Source organism: Echinops telfairi, unplaced genomic scaffold, assembly GCF_000313985.2.
Source record: "Echinops telfairi isolate 266 unplaced genomic scaffold, ASM31398v2 ScPeMD7_70;HRSCAF=299, whole genome shotgun sequence".
Lineage (NCBI taxonomy): Eukaryota > Metazoa > Chordata > Mammalia > Afrosoricida > Tenrecidae > Echinops > Echinops telfairi.
This window is the reverse complement of record NW_022103968.1, coordinates 36,909,504-36,922,156: the sequence shown is the minus strand read 5'-3', so window position 1 is coordinate 36,922,156 and position 12,653 is coordinate 36,909,504. Positions and strand designations below refer to the sequence as shown.

Genomic DNA, 12,653 nt, shown 5'->3' with positions numbered 1-12,653 from the left:
CTTGTTTATCTTCAAGCCTTTAAGGCCCCAGATGCTATATCTTTTGATAGCCAGGCACCGTCAGCTTTCTTCATCACATTTGCTTATGCACCCGCTTTGTCTTCAGCGATTGTGTTGGGAAGGTGAGCATCTCAGCATGCCGAATTATTAAAACAAAGTGTTCTTACATTGATGGAGTACTTGAGTAGGAGCCCACTGTCCATTTGTTTCCTCAATACTAAACCTATAAATATATCTACATAGATCTATTTCCCCCTTGTCATATATAAATATATTTATATATTTATATGCTTGTAGTTAGATCTCTATAAATGCCCTTTGCCTCCTAGTTCTTTCCTCTATTTCTTTTTACTTTCCTCTTGTCGCACTATCATGTCCAGCCTTCGTTTGAGTTTCAGGAATTTCTCTCGACTACATTGCCCTTGATCCAGCCCTGCCAGACCTCCTACACCCTCCTTGAAATCAATTGTTGGTCACTTGTTGTTCCCTTGTCCCTGGCTTTGTCAACACCCACTTCCTTTCCCCCGCCTACCCCTCTCCCATGTCCCCCCGGAACTGTCATCAGGTTGTTCTCTCTTCCGGCTTGTCCATCCTGCCTATCCCTTCCAGGTAGACGTGCAGCAACAACAATATGCACTGACACATGACCAAGCACAACGAAGCAACAATAGAAAATAAAACAATAGCTACAACAACAAAAACCAACCAACCAACACACAAACAAAAAACCCTATAAATAGTTCAAAGTCTGTTTGTTGTCCCCTATGAGTGTTTTCCAGTTGAGTCCGATGGGGCGCCACGGTCTGGTTTTGGTATCCCCAGGGGATTTCATTGCTCTGCGCCCCTTGCTGCTCTGTTGGACGCACCCAGTGTCTGACCAGTGTGGTGGTCAGGGCAGGCACAATTCCCACCATGTGTCACCAGTGTTGTCCCCCATGATGCCATGGGTCTGCGAGGAATGCCGTGTCTCGTAGTGAGGCTGGCCCTATGATCCTCTCTGTGCATTGGCTGCTCTGAGCAGAAATATTGTCCTCAGGGCTTAGTGGGCCAAGATGTGCTTCACTCTTTTTTCCCCTCCCCGCTTGTTGGCTCCTGTGTGCTCTGATCAGACAAGTCCCTCTCCTTGAACTGTAGCTTCAGTGCTGTCCTCTGGGGTTGTGTGTGTGTGTGTGCTGTCCACTTAGCTGTTAATGGAGCTGGCCCCTCAATCCTCACATCTTGAAGCACTGGTTGAAGTTTGGTCCCTCTTTCCCTGTTATAAACAACACCCTCCCCTTGGGTGGGTAAGTGTCCTGTTCCCCTGGCTACCCATGTCTATTTTCCCCCTCTCCTTTTTAGTGGTCTACCATATATATCCCTGAGTTTAGTCTGGCCCCTGCCATATTACCTGGGCCTCACCCCAGGGATGTGTGTATACAGTAGCTTCTTCCTTATGCCCCCTTTGGATTTTTTTTTTAAGCTTACCTTAAGGGGGACTCATATTGTATTTGTCCTTTTGTGCTTGGCTTACTTCACTTAGCATGACTTCCTCCAGTTCTTCCCATGCGGCGATGTGCTTCATGAGTTCATCACTGTGTTTTAGGGATGTGTAACACTCCATTGTATGTATGTACCACAGTTTTTAAAATTTGGGATAAATTGTTGATTCAAGAAACCTAACAAGTGAAAAACAAGGCAATTATAAATGCTGGAAAGATGAAAAAGTTTAAAAAGAAAGAAATACAAGAGCAAAATTAGCTCCAAAGATGATAATCTCCATAGTTCATAATGTAACTTATTTGTCTACTAGTTAATAGTTTAACTACTATAATAGAGACTCCATGGTACTGTGACTTAAAGAACAGAATGAATTTCTTTTCATCACACATGACATAGAGTTCAAAGTGAGTGCTTCAGATCAATGTTGCCTCTGCTCCTGGAAGTCATGCAGGTTCTGGATGCCTTTTGTATTGTCTTCTTGTCCTCTGCCATCCTCTTAGGTAGTGCCCTTATCTACTGAGTCACAACCTGGTCGCAAGATGTTTACAGCCTACATGTCTCACAAGAAGGGGACAACGCATGGAGAAGCAGAGTTTCAAAGTCTACCTCACATTTACTCATATTCAAAGAATTTGCTCACATAGTCACACCTAAGTATGGTATTTAAAATATTTTAACAACTGATATTTCAGCCTCTGACTAAACAGAGCTTAAGTCTGCTACAGAGTAAGAGAAAACCCTGGAAGCTCCCGGCAGGGGCACATTTTAACCCTTTGTTTGCTGGGTTATGGCGCAACTATAGGCAATGTTCCAGGAGAGCAACAGAGAGGAGTTTGAGCAACAGCTGGACCTGTTGTCAAAGCATTGCAGTTACAATTGGTACCGTTTACTAGAATATACAGACTAAACAATAGCCCCTGGCCATATCCAGGAGCCCTCATGGCATAGTGGGTTACAGATTTGGCTGCTAGCTGCAGGATCAGTAGTTGGAAACCATCCATTGCTCCTCAGGAGAAAGATGAGGTTTACTAATCCCGGAGAGATTTCCAGTCTCAGAAGCCCAGAGAGGCAGTCCTGCCCTTTCCTGTGCAGGGTCACGATGAGTCAGAATTAATTCAATTAATTAATGCAGTGAGTTGTGCTTTGGCTTGTACCATATCCAACTGCAGAAAAAGGGGCAAAATATTGGCACAACTATGTTAGGAGAACAGAAAGGATACGTCCAATATAAAATGAGATAGCCGTAACTATATTAATTACTAAAATACTAAAATCAAGGTACATTCATAAAGGTGGGGCCTTCAGAAAGTTCATGGGAAATGTTCAGTCCCTTTTTTGAAGCACCCTTATCTGTGCCTAGGAAGGGCACTGCTCTCGGTAAGGCTGCAACTCATAGCAACCCTGTGTAGAACAGAGGGGAAACATTGCCCAGTCCTGCACAGTTCTCAAAGTGGTTGCTGCCACGGTGTTAAGCCGTCTGGGTGAGAGTCTCCCTTTTTTGCTGACCCTCTACTTTACTTAGCATAAGGTCCTTTCTCAGGGACTAGTCTCTCCTGATAACATGCCCCAAATAAGTGAGACAGAGTCTTACTATCCTTGCAGCTAAGGAGCATTCTGGCTGTACTTCTTCTAAAACAAAATTTGTCCTTCTGGCAGTTCACGATACTATTCTTTGCCAATACCATCATTCAAGAGCATCAGTTACTCTGCAATCTTCCTTACTCACTGTCCAACCTTCTCATGAATATGAAGCTGTCACAGCTGCTCTGATGTGTCCAAGGGCTCTTGGTCTCAAGACTCAACGATGGACTCATGAACCACAAGAGAGCAAGCAGACAGAAAGTTTATTTGGAAAGGATAGAAAAGCACCTGACGCAGCAGGTGGGGGACTAGAGTCAGTTGCCAATGAATGAACTCTTTCTAGGGACTTTTATCAGGTGTAGGACACTGGTCTTTCTGTGTATTCGGGTTATGAATGGACCAATCCCGGATCTGGTCCTATTTCTCAGGTCCAGTCATAAACCTGGTTGAGTTCTCACCGTGGCTGGGTCTTGCACAGGTTCCATGGACAGGGAAGTAAGCATGCAATGGTGTCAGCAAAAAGAGTATTGGGTTTGTTGACTCCAGAAAAGGAGTCAGATGCTTGCAGGCTTAAGATTTAAATTGTCTTAAGCCTCTGAAATCATCCCTCCAGACATCCTGTTTGCTCCCATTGCGTCTAGCCTGCAGGCCACTTTTCCCTCACTCGGCCTGCCTCTCCATCTTCTGTCTCTCAGTGGGATTGAAAATATGGCATATATCAGAAGAAGAAGCTAAAATACTCTCTGATTGAGGTTTTTCCATGTTTTGTGTAGTCACTGTTCTTTATTTGCTTGTTTCATGTCTATGTTTTCTATGGTGTTCTGTATATGAAATCCAGAATACAGGCATTTATAGAGACAATAACTGGATTGACAATTGCTTAGGGGCATGGCAGGAGAAAATGGTGGTGGGGAGGAATGAGGTGATAATAATAATGAATATGAGAAGAAAATATTCTGAAATTGCTTGAGGTGATGATTGCAGAAATCTTAATATGATTGAACTATTGAATTCTATGACATGTGAAGTATATGCCAGTAAAACTATTTGTAAAACTAACAAACAAAAACTATAAAAGCCGTTTTTGTCTCTGGGAAGTAGGTTGGAGGGTGAATGGAGAGGTGAGACGAGGTACTGCTGTTTTCATTTCAAGCATGGCAGTGCTATTAGAACTTTTAAGCAATTTGAGTGCGTTACTTTAATAAAAAATAAGTAAGAAAAAAATGATAATAAGTAGATTGGAGAATGATAAGTAGATTGGAGAATGATAGTTCAAAAACTACATATAGTCATGCATTGTTAACATACATGGAAAAAAGATAAAAGGGGACATTGCCCTGGGGCCAATTCCAGGACGAGCCTCCAGGATAGAGTAGAGCTGCTCCCAGAGGTTCTGAGTCTGAACGTCTTTACAGAAGAGACTTGCTCATCTCTCTCCTGAGGAGCTACTGATAGGTTTGAGTTGCCAACCTTGCAGTTAGCAACTAAGTGCTTAACCACAGCACCTAAGACCTTATGTGATTTGGATATTCGGTGAACTACATATGAGGGAGTACCCCCCCAAAACTGGAATTTGTTTCTCCCAAAGCTATGTATTTAAATTATTTTAGAAAAGAGCCTTATCACCTTCAAAGCGCTCTCCATTACACTTAATGCATCTGTCAAATCTGTGATTCCATTCTTGGAAACATTTTTCAAACTCATCCATTTGGATGGCTGACAGCCACACCTACCTCGTTTTTTTCTTCACCTCTTCTGCGTTGTCAAATTGCTGTCCCTTATGTCCTTCATTCATGGAAACAAGTAAAAGTTGCACAGAGTGAGGTCAGATGAGTAAGGTGCCTGGGGCAAGATAGGCATGCTGTTTTTTGCCAAAAAGTGGCTCACTGAGATGGCTACATGAGCAGGTGCATTGTCATGGTAGCAAAACCAGTTCCACATCAGTTATAAATCAGGCCTTTTTTAGTTGCACACTATTATGTGATCTTTTCAGAACCTCTAAATTGAATGCTTGATTAACAGTCTGCCTGGTGGAAGGAACTCCAAATTCACTATCCGCCTCACATCACTTGATGAGCTTTTCTCAGGCGAGGTGATGATGGTGTCTTCCACTGGCTTGATTGATGTTTGTGTTCAAGGTCATAAGAATAGCACCATGTCTCATCACTAGTGATGACCTTGGGAAAAAGTCTGGGTCACTTTGGAGCTGTTTTTTCAAAGCACCGCACGTCTCCACTAGCCTCTCTTTTTCCTGGTCAGCCAGAAACAGGTACAAACTTCTCAGAAACCCTTAAATCGGCCAGTTTTGCAGTGACCCTTAAATTGGCCATCACAAAAAGTGAGGTTTGAGCAAAACTGCTTTTGCTCAAAAAGAAATTCACTGTGTCCAGAGAGAACCTTCCCAGATGATGCGTTTGGGTACAGTAACAGAGCGAGTTGCTCGATGCTTGCCCACAGGAAAAATGCATACTATGTGTACTTGTCTAGGTTTTTTTTTGGGGGGGGGTGATGGAGGAGTACCCCCTTGTATCTTAGTCTGGTTCTTTGTTTTGTTTTAGCATCTTAAATAAGCTGTATGCTTTAGTAGTCACAGTCTGTGCTAAGAGGGACTTGCTTTTGTGCTTGGTCCTCAGTCCACATGATTAGTGATTTCTCCATATCTGATATAAATCCCTCTCTCATTTTCATTAGCCTGTCACTTTAACAGTACAAAGATGTTTTCAGGCTTATCGTGATTGTCAGGTGCTACATGCCTAAATCCCAAGCAGTAGCTTTCACTGATTTTCTATCTTTGTGTTATTTAATAATCTTTGGTATAATTTCTATAGTTCTCCTGTACCTGTTGCTGCTGCTTTAACTAGCACTGGTTTTGCTGAATTTGGGAGCCAAGATTGATTTCATATTAATATTTTCAAAGGAAAATTAAACACTAGAAACCCAGGAGGTCCACCATACGTAAGCTTGGATGGCTGCTGCCTACAGGTAGAAGTCTGTTATATGTACATTGTAATACAGTAAGCTTTTTTCAAGAGAAAGTATAGTACAGTACATAATCCAGTGATATAGGTGCTTATTAAGACTATCAAGGCAGATATATATGCACTGTACCCTTATGAGCCTGGCAGCACAATTACTTTGTATTCACAAGACATGAGATACATGTGTTGTGTGCTGGAAGTAGTTGTGTTCACTACATCCAGTTCACTGACCAGAATTTCTGAACTCTATAGTAATCGTATGGCATCATGGGTATACAATATGCAGCCAGATATTTCTCAGACATAATACAGCACATGACTATATATAAAAAGTTAAGGAACAAACATTGTTCATTTCAAGATATAATCCTTCCCTGAAACAGTGTTTCCAGTTATTACCATCTCAGAATAATTTGGGGGAGTTATTTAAAAATTCAAATACCCAATCCTTATTCTTATTTACAACTCAATTTAAAGAAAACAAAAATCCTCCCAACTGAACCGATAGGTAACATCATGATAAACGGGAAAAGAATGAAGTTGTCAAGGATTTTCTCTTTTTTGGGTCCACAATCAATGCTCATGGAAGCAGCAGTCAAGAGATCAATGGAAGTATTGCATTGGTCAATCTGCTGCAAAAGACCTCATTAAACAAACCAACAAATAAAAAACCCATTGCCACAGGAGTCAATGCCAACTCATAGCGACCCTGTGGAACAGGGTAGAACTCTCCCTGTGAACGTGTGAGACAGTAACTATGGGAGCAGAAAACCTCATCTTTCTCCTGCTGGTGATTTCGAACTACTGACTTTGCAGTTGACACCCCATCCTAACCACTTTGTCACCATGGCTTCTCAAGATCTTTTCAAAGTATTGAAAAGCAAGGAAGTTACCTTAAGGACCAGCCTTACCCATTCATGCTATTTTCAGTCACCTGATGTGCATGTGAAAGTTGGACATTGCATAAGAAAGGTCAAAGAAAAATGGATGCATTTGAATTATGGTGCTGGCAAAGAATATTAAACTTACCATGGACTGCCAAAAGAACAAACAAATCTGTCTTGGAAGAAGTACAGCTAGAATGCTCCTTAAAAGCAAGAATGGTGAGACTTGGCCTCATGTACTTTGGACATAGTATTAGGAGAGACCAATCTCTGGACAAGGAGACGGTGCTTGGTAGAAAGGCAGTGACAAGGAGGAAGGCCCTTGACAAGGTGGATTGACACAGGAGCTGCGAGAGTGAGCGCAAACATAACAGCAACTGTCAGGATGGCCCAGGACCCGCAAGTGTTTCATTCTGTTGTGTACAGGGTTGCTATGAGTCAGAACCAACTTGATGGTACCTAAAAGCAACAGCCTGGGTGGGCTCCAGAGAATCAGAACCTTCAAAGCCTCTCCTGGCAGTTTTAGTGTACAGATCTAATCAAGTAGGGAAAACACTTTTGTTTCTGCTTCCTAAATGTCTCTGATATGCTTCCTCTTTTATCCTCCTTCATTACTTCTACCTCAACTCAGCTCTCCTCGCTCAGATCTGAACTAGTACACTCTATTTTGAATCAGAAGAGTAGGAGAAAAGAAAAGGGGAGACACGGGGGTCATTTTGACGATCCATGAATAATGAGAATGGCTGCAAAGAGAGTCAGTATTTGTTTCCTTCTGTATTACAGAAACAACTTAAATTAATTGCCGCATCATGAATTTCCCATGGACTAATTTTAGAGCTTAAGAAAAATTGAACATAATAGCATTTTGTCATTCTTTACCTTCATTGTTGCCTGTAAAGACTGAATCGGCTACACCACCAAATTACCCTCAAGTTCTTTGATCTCCTCTGAGTTTTGCCCTGGATCCTCCCACCTGTGCTCTACCAGATGTTCACCAATAGGAGCAGTTCCAGTTTGCATATAGGATCATGAACAGTTTTTACAGCTCACCAGTGTTCAGTGAAGAGAGACTTATAAAGGTGATTAGTAAGCAGGATATAAGGCCAGTGCAACAGGGCTTCAAATCTTGGGATGTATATGTTAATGTGCACATAAATATTACATCAAATTCAAACCAAATCCACTGTCATTGAGTCAAATCCAACTCACAGTGACCCCGTAAATCTTTATAGGAGCAGACAACATCATCTTTTCTTGTGCAGTGGCTGGTGGGTCTGAATTATTGCCCTTGCAGTTAGCAGCTCAATGCTTAACCCACAGCACCAGCAGGACTACATGCGCATGCACACACACATCTGTATGTATATATAAATCTGTATGTGTGTATATATTGCAGGAGGCCTGGTGGTGTAGTAATTGCATATAGGGCTGAAATCTGCAAGGTCAGCAGTTTGAAACTTCCAGCCTCTCCTTGGAAAAAGATGGGGCTTTCTACTTTTGTAAAGAGTTCCAGTCTAAGCAAATATGTTGAAGAAAGTTAATGGTGCTCAGCTATCAAAAGATATAGTGTCTGGGGTCTTAAAGGCTTGAAGATAAACAAGTGGCCATCTAGCTGAGAAGCAGGAAAGCCCACATGGAAGAAGCACCCTAGCCTGTATGATCATGCGGTGTCGATGGGATCAGGTATCAGGCATCAAAGACCCAGAACAAAAAGTCATATTGATGTGAATGGGGAGAGGACAGAGTGGAGACCCAAAGCCCATCTGACAGTTAGACATCCTCTTACAGAAGGGTCTCAGGGAAGAGACAAGCCGGTCAGCGTACAGTATAGCACAGATGAAACATACACCTTTTCTCTAGTTCTTTAATGCTTCCTCCCTACCACTATCATGATCCCAATTCTACCTTACAAATCTGGTTAGACCAGAGGATGTATACTGGTACAGATAAGAGATGGAAACATAGGGAATCCAGACAGATAAACCCCTCAGGACCAATAGTAAGAGTAGCAATACTAGGAGGGTAGGGGTAAAGTATGTGTGCGGCAGGGGGTGGGAACCGATCACAGTGTGCAACCTCCTCCTAGGGGGATGGACAACAGAAAAATGGGTGAAGGGAAACAGCAGTCGGTGTAAGACATGAAAAAAATGTATAAATTATCAAGAGTTCATGAGGGAGGGTGGGATGTGGGCGGGGGGGATGAGCTGATACCAAGGGTTCAAGTAGAAAGAAAATGTTTTGAAAATGATATTGGAAACATATGTACAAATGTGCTCGACACAATGTATGTATGTATGGCATGTGATAAGAGCTGTACGAGCCCCCAATAAAATGATTAAAAAAAAAAAAAAGAGTTCCAGTCTTAGAAACTGACAGAGGCAGTTAACTCTACCCTGTCCAATAGGGTTCCTGTGAGTCAGCATTCCCTCGAGGGCAATGAGTTTGGTTTGGTTTTATGTGTGTGTATGTGTATGTGTGTTCACAAATAGCTTCCATGGAGCCAAAAGTAGCACTGTGTGCTACTAGAAAGATGGGGAAGATTTGAATCACCAAACTTTTGGTTAGTAGTGGAACACTTAACTTTCCTTTTCTTCCAAGGACTCCAAAGGAATATATCAGCTGTGTCAAATCCCAAGACCTGAGATCCTGTTGCACTGGACCTGAGGTTAGAAGTACTTTGTATACCTAAAAAAATGAATTTTTGTTGTATGGCTGAGATTAATATTTTAGACTTAAGGAAAAACTTGTTTTGTCCTTAGTCTTACTAACTTCAGCCCTTTAACAATATCAGTAATGGTCACACAACTCCAAACCAATCTCACTGCCATGGAGTCGGTGCTCCCTCAGAGCAAGCCTATAGGACAGGGTAAAATGGCCTCTGAGAGTTTCCGAAACTCACTCTTCCTGGGAGTAGGAGCCCTGCCTTTCTCTCACAGAGCCACTGGTGGTTTTAAACTGCAGGCCTTGAGGAGCACAGCCCAACGCATGACCACTGTGCCACACATAACATTAAAATTTATTTTGTGCCTTTCCCACTTTGATTCCCTCATTGGATTCAGCCACTCTCATGAATTAAGTGTACAAGTGATCTACTCTCAGCTGCTTCACATCAAGCCGGTGTCCTGCTCCATAAAACGGTAGGACTCACCTCTAGCTATCTGTTGAATACTAAGGAGCTGTCCTATGTGGTTTCTGTAGATTCATTTACACACACACTCACTCACACACAGCTGGGCCAAGTATGAGTTGAGGAAGGATTCTTATTTCATCAACAAATCATATTTAGAATCTGTTGCAAAAGATCTCTTTAAACTATTAAAGAACAGAGATGACAGGTTGAGGACTAAGGTGTGCCTGACCCCAACCATGGTATTTTCAGTCACCTCATAGGTATAGCATGTGAAATGTAGACAATGGATAAGAAAACCTGGACAAGAAATATTGCATTTGAATTATAGTGTTGGTGAAGAATATTACATATGCCACAGACTGCCAGAAGAACACATAAACCTGTTTTTGAAGAATAACCAGAATGTTCCTTCGAAGCAAGGATGGTAAGGCTTAGTCTCACCAACTTTGGATGAGTTTTCAGGAGGGACCAATTGCTGGAGAAGGACATTGTGCTTGATAAAGTGGAGGGTCAGTGATAAAGAGGACGGCCCTGAACAAGGTGTACTGACACAGTGGCTGTAATGAAGGGCTCAAACATAACGATTCAGAGGATGTCTAGGGACAAGCTGTGCTGTGTTCCGTTTACATAGAGGCACTGTGAGTCAACTGAGTCAACAGCACCCAACAACAAGACTTGGTTCAAGATGCTTCTAGGCCAAGGCTTCTCACAGGTTACTGCTGATTAAAATGCATTAGAATACATATTCTAATTCATCTGGCTCAAGTGAGGCCAGAGATTCTGAATTTCTAACAAGCTACCAAGAGATTCTGCTTGTCTTTAGACTGCACTTATGGATGCAAAGTTCTGACTCATGGTTCTCAAGCCTGTTTGCACATTAGAACCATCTAAGACTTAAAAAAAACCCTCAGTATGAGTATCTCTGCCCTATTCTCCGTGATTATGATTGAATTGGTTAAGGAGCATGTGAACTCAGGGATCTAGTCTTTTAGTCCTCAACTGAGGACACAATGCCTGCCACATAGTAGTAGGCTGGATAATAAACAAGATATTTCTCTGTTAAGTTATGAGAACCTACACTTGTTGGAACAGGAGTCATTCAGAAAATAAATATAATTCAGCATGATATTTAATGAAAATAGTACTACTCTCATTTTGCAATCTTATGTACCCTTACCAACAACAGCCATATGCCTACAAGGAAGATCAGTTAATAAGACTGGTATTCTAACTTATCTATCATTCACCAATGCCAAAGATAAAGAAATCGTGATGATTTCTGCAGGTTGAAATTGATCAAACATGCTGTCAAAATGCATTGATAGTTACCCATTATAGGGATGACAAACTTGGAAGCAAAGAAGGATCAGTTAATGGAAATATAGCCTTGGTGATTAAAAACATATACATACACCAGGTATGACATGATCGGATTTTGCAAGTGCAGTGACTTCTTTTCATTGAAGAGGCCTTTTTTGTTCAACAACATAAATTATGACTAACAAGTAGACCTCCCTGGATGGAATGCACAGGATTGTTTTCATCTGTGGGAAGAGTTGGTGGGGAAGGCCTAAATCATAAGGCATAACAGGGCCAGGGGTTTATTATGGAACGTATCATCAAGTGCTCATATCAAGTTGAAGACAATTAAAATAGCCCACGAGAGTCGCAGTAGATGTTGAGTGTATCCCATCTGGATTTAGGGACCATCTCAGGAACAGGTTTGATAAATTGAACACCAATGACTAGAGACCGGATGAGTCGTGGGTGACATGAAGAAAGCCAAAAGATTTGGAAGAAAAGACCAAAATGGATGCCAGAAGAGACTCTGAAACTTGCTCTTGAATGTACAATGGCTAGAGTGAAGGGGCAAAGTGATTAAGTAAAAGAGCTAAACAGATGGTTTCAAAGGGTGGCTCAAAAGGACAATTATAATGAAATGTACAAAGACATGGCATTAGAAAACCTAAAGGGAAGAGCATGCTTGGTATTTTTCAAGTTATAAGAACCGAAGGACAAATGGAAGTCTTGAGTTACAGTACTGAAGGATTCTTTTTTTTGTTGTTTTTTAATCATTTTATTGGGGGCTCCTATAACTCTTATCATCATCCATCCATCCATTGTGTCAAGCACATTTGTACATTTTTTGCCATTATCATTCTCAAAATATCTTCTTTCTACTTGAACCCTTGGTATCAGCTCCTCATTTCCCCCCTCCCTCCCTCATGAACCCTTCATAATTTATAAATTATTATTTTTTCATGTCTTACACTGACCGCTGTTTCCCTTCACCCACTTTTCTGTTGTCCATCCCCCTAGGAGGAGGTTGGACACTGTAATGGGTTCACCCTTTCCACCCCACCTTACCCTTACCCTCCTGGTATTGCTATTCTTATTATTGGTCCTGAGCGGTTTATCTGTCCTGGATTCCCTGCATTTCCAGCTATTATCTGTACCAGTGTACATTCTTTGGTCTAACTGGCTTTGTAAGGTAGAACTGGGATCATGATAGTGGTGGTGGGGAAGCATTAAAGAACTAGAGGAAAGTTGTATGTTTCATTGGTGCTATACTGCACCCTGACTGGCTCATCTCCTCCTCGC

The 12,653-nt window shown here is 41.8% G+C and overlaps 1 protein-coding gene across 2 annotated transcripts in view; it reads left to right on the top strand.

The window, feature by feature from the left end:
• Positions 1 to 9,527: 9,527 nt before the first annotated feature.
• PCGF5 (polycomb group ring finger 5) overlaps positions 9,528 to 12,653 on the top strand; it is a 121,691-nt gene continuing 118,565 nt past the window's right edge. For both annotated transcript variants that reach the window (XM_045291360.1, XM_004701079.2), the window contains exon 1: positions 9,528 to 9,587. The gene's annotated coding sequence lies outside the window, so the exon portion shown is untranslated. The remainder of the gene's footprint in view (positions 9,588 to 12,653) is intronic.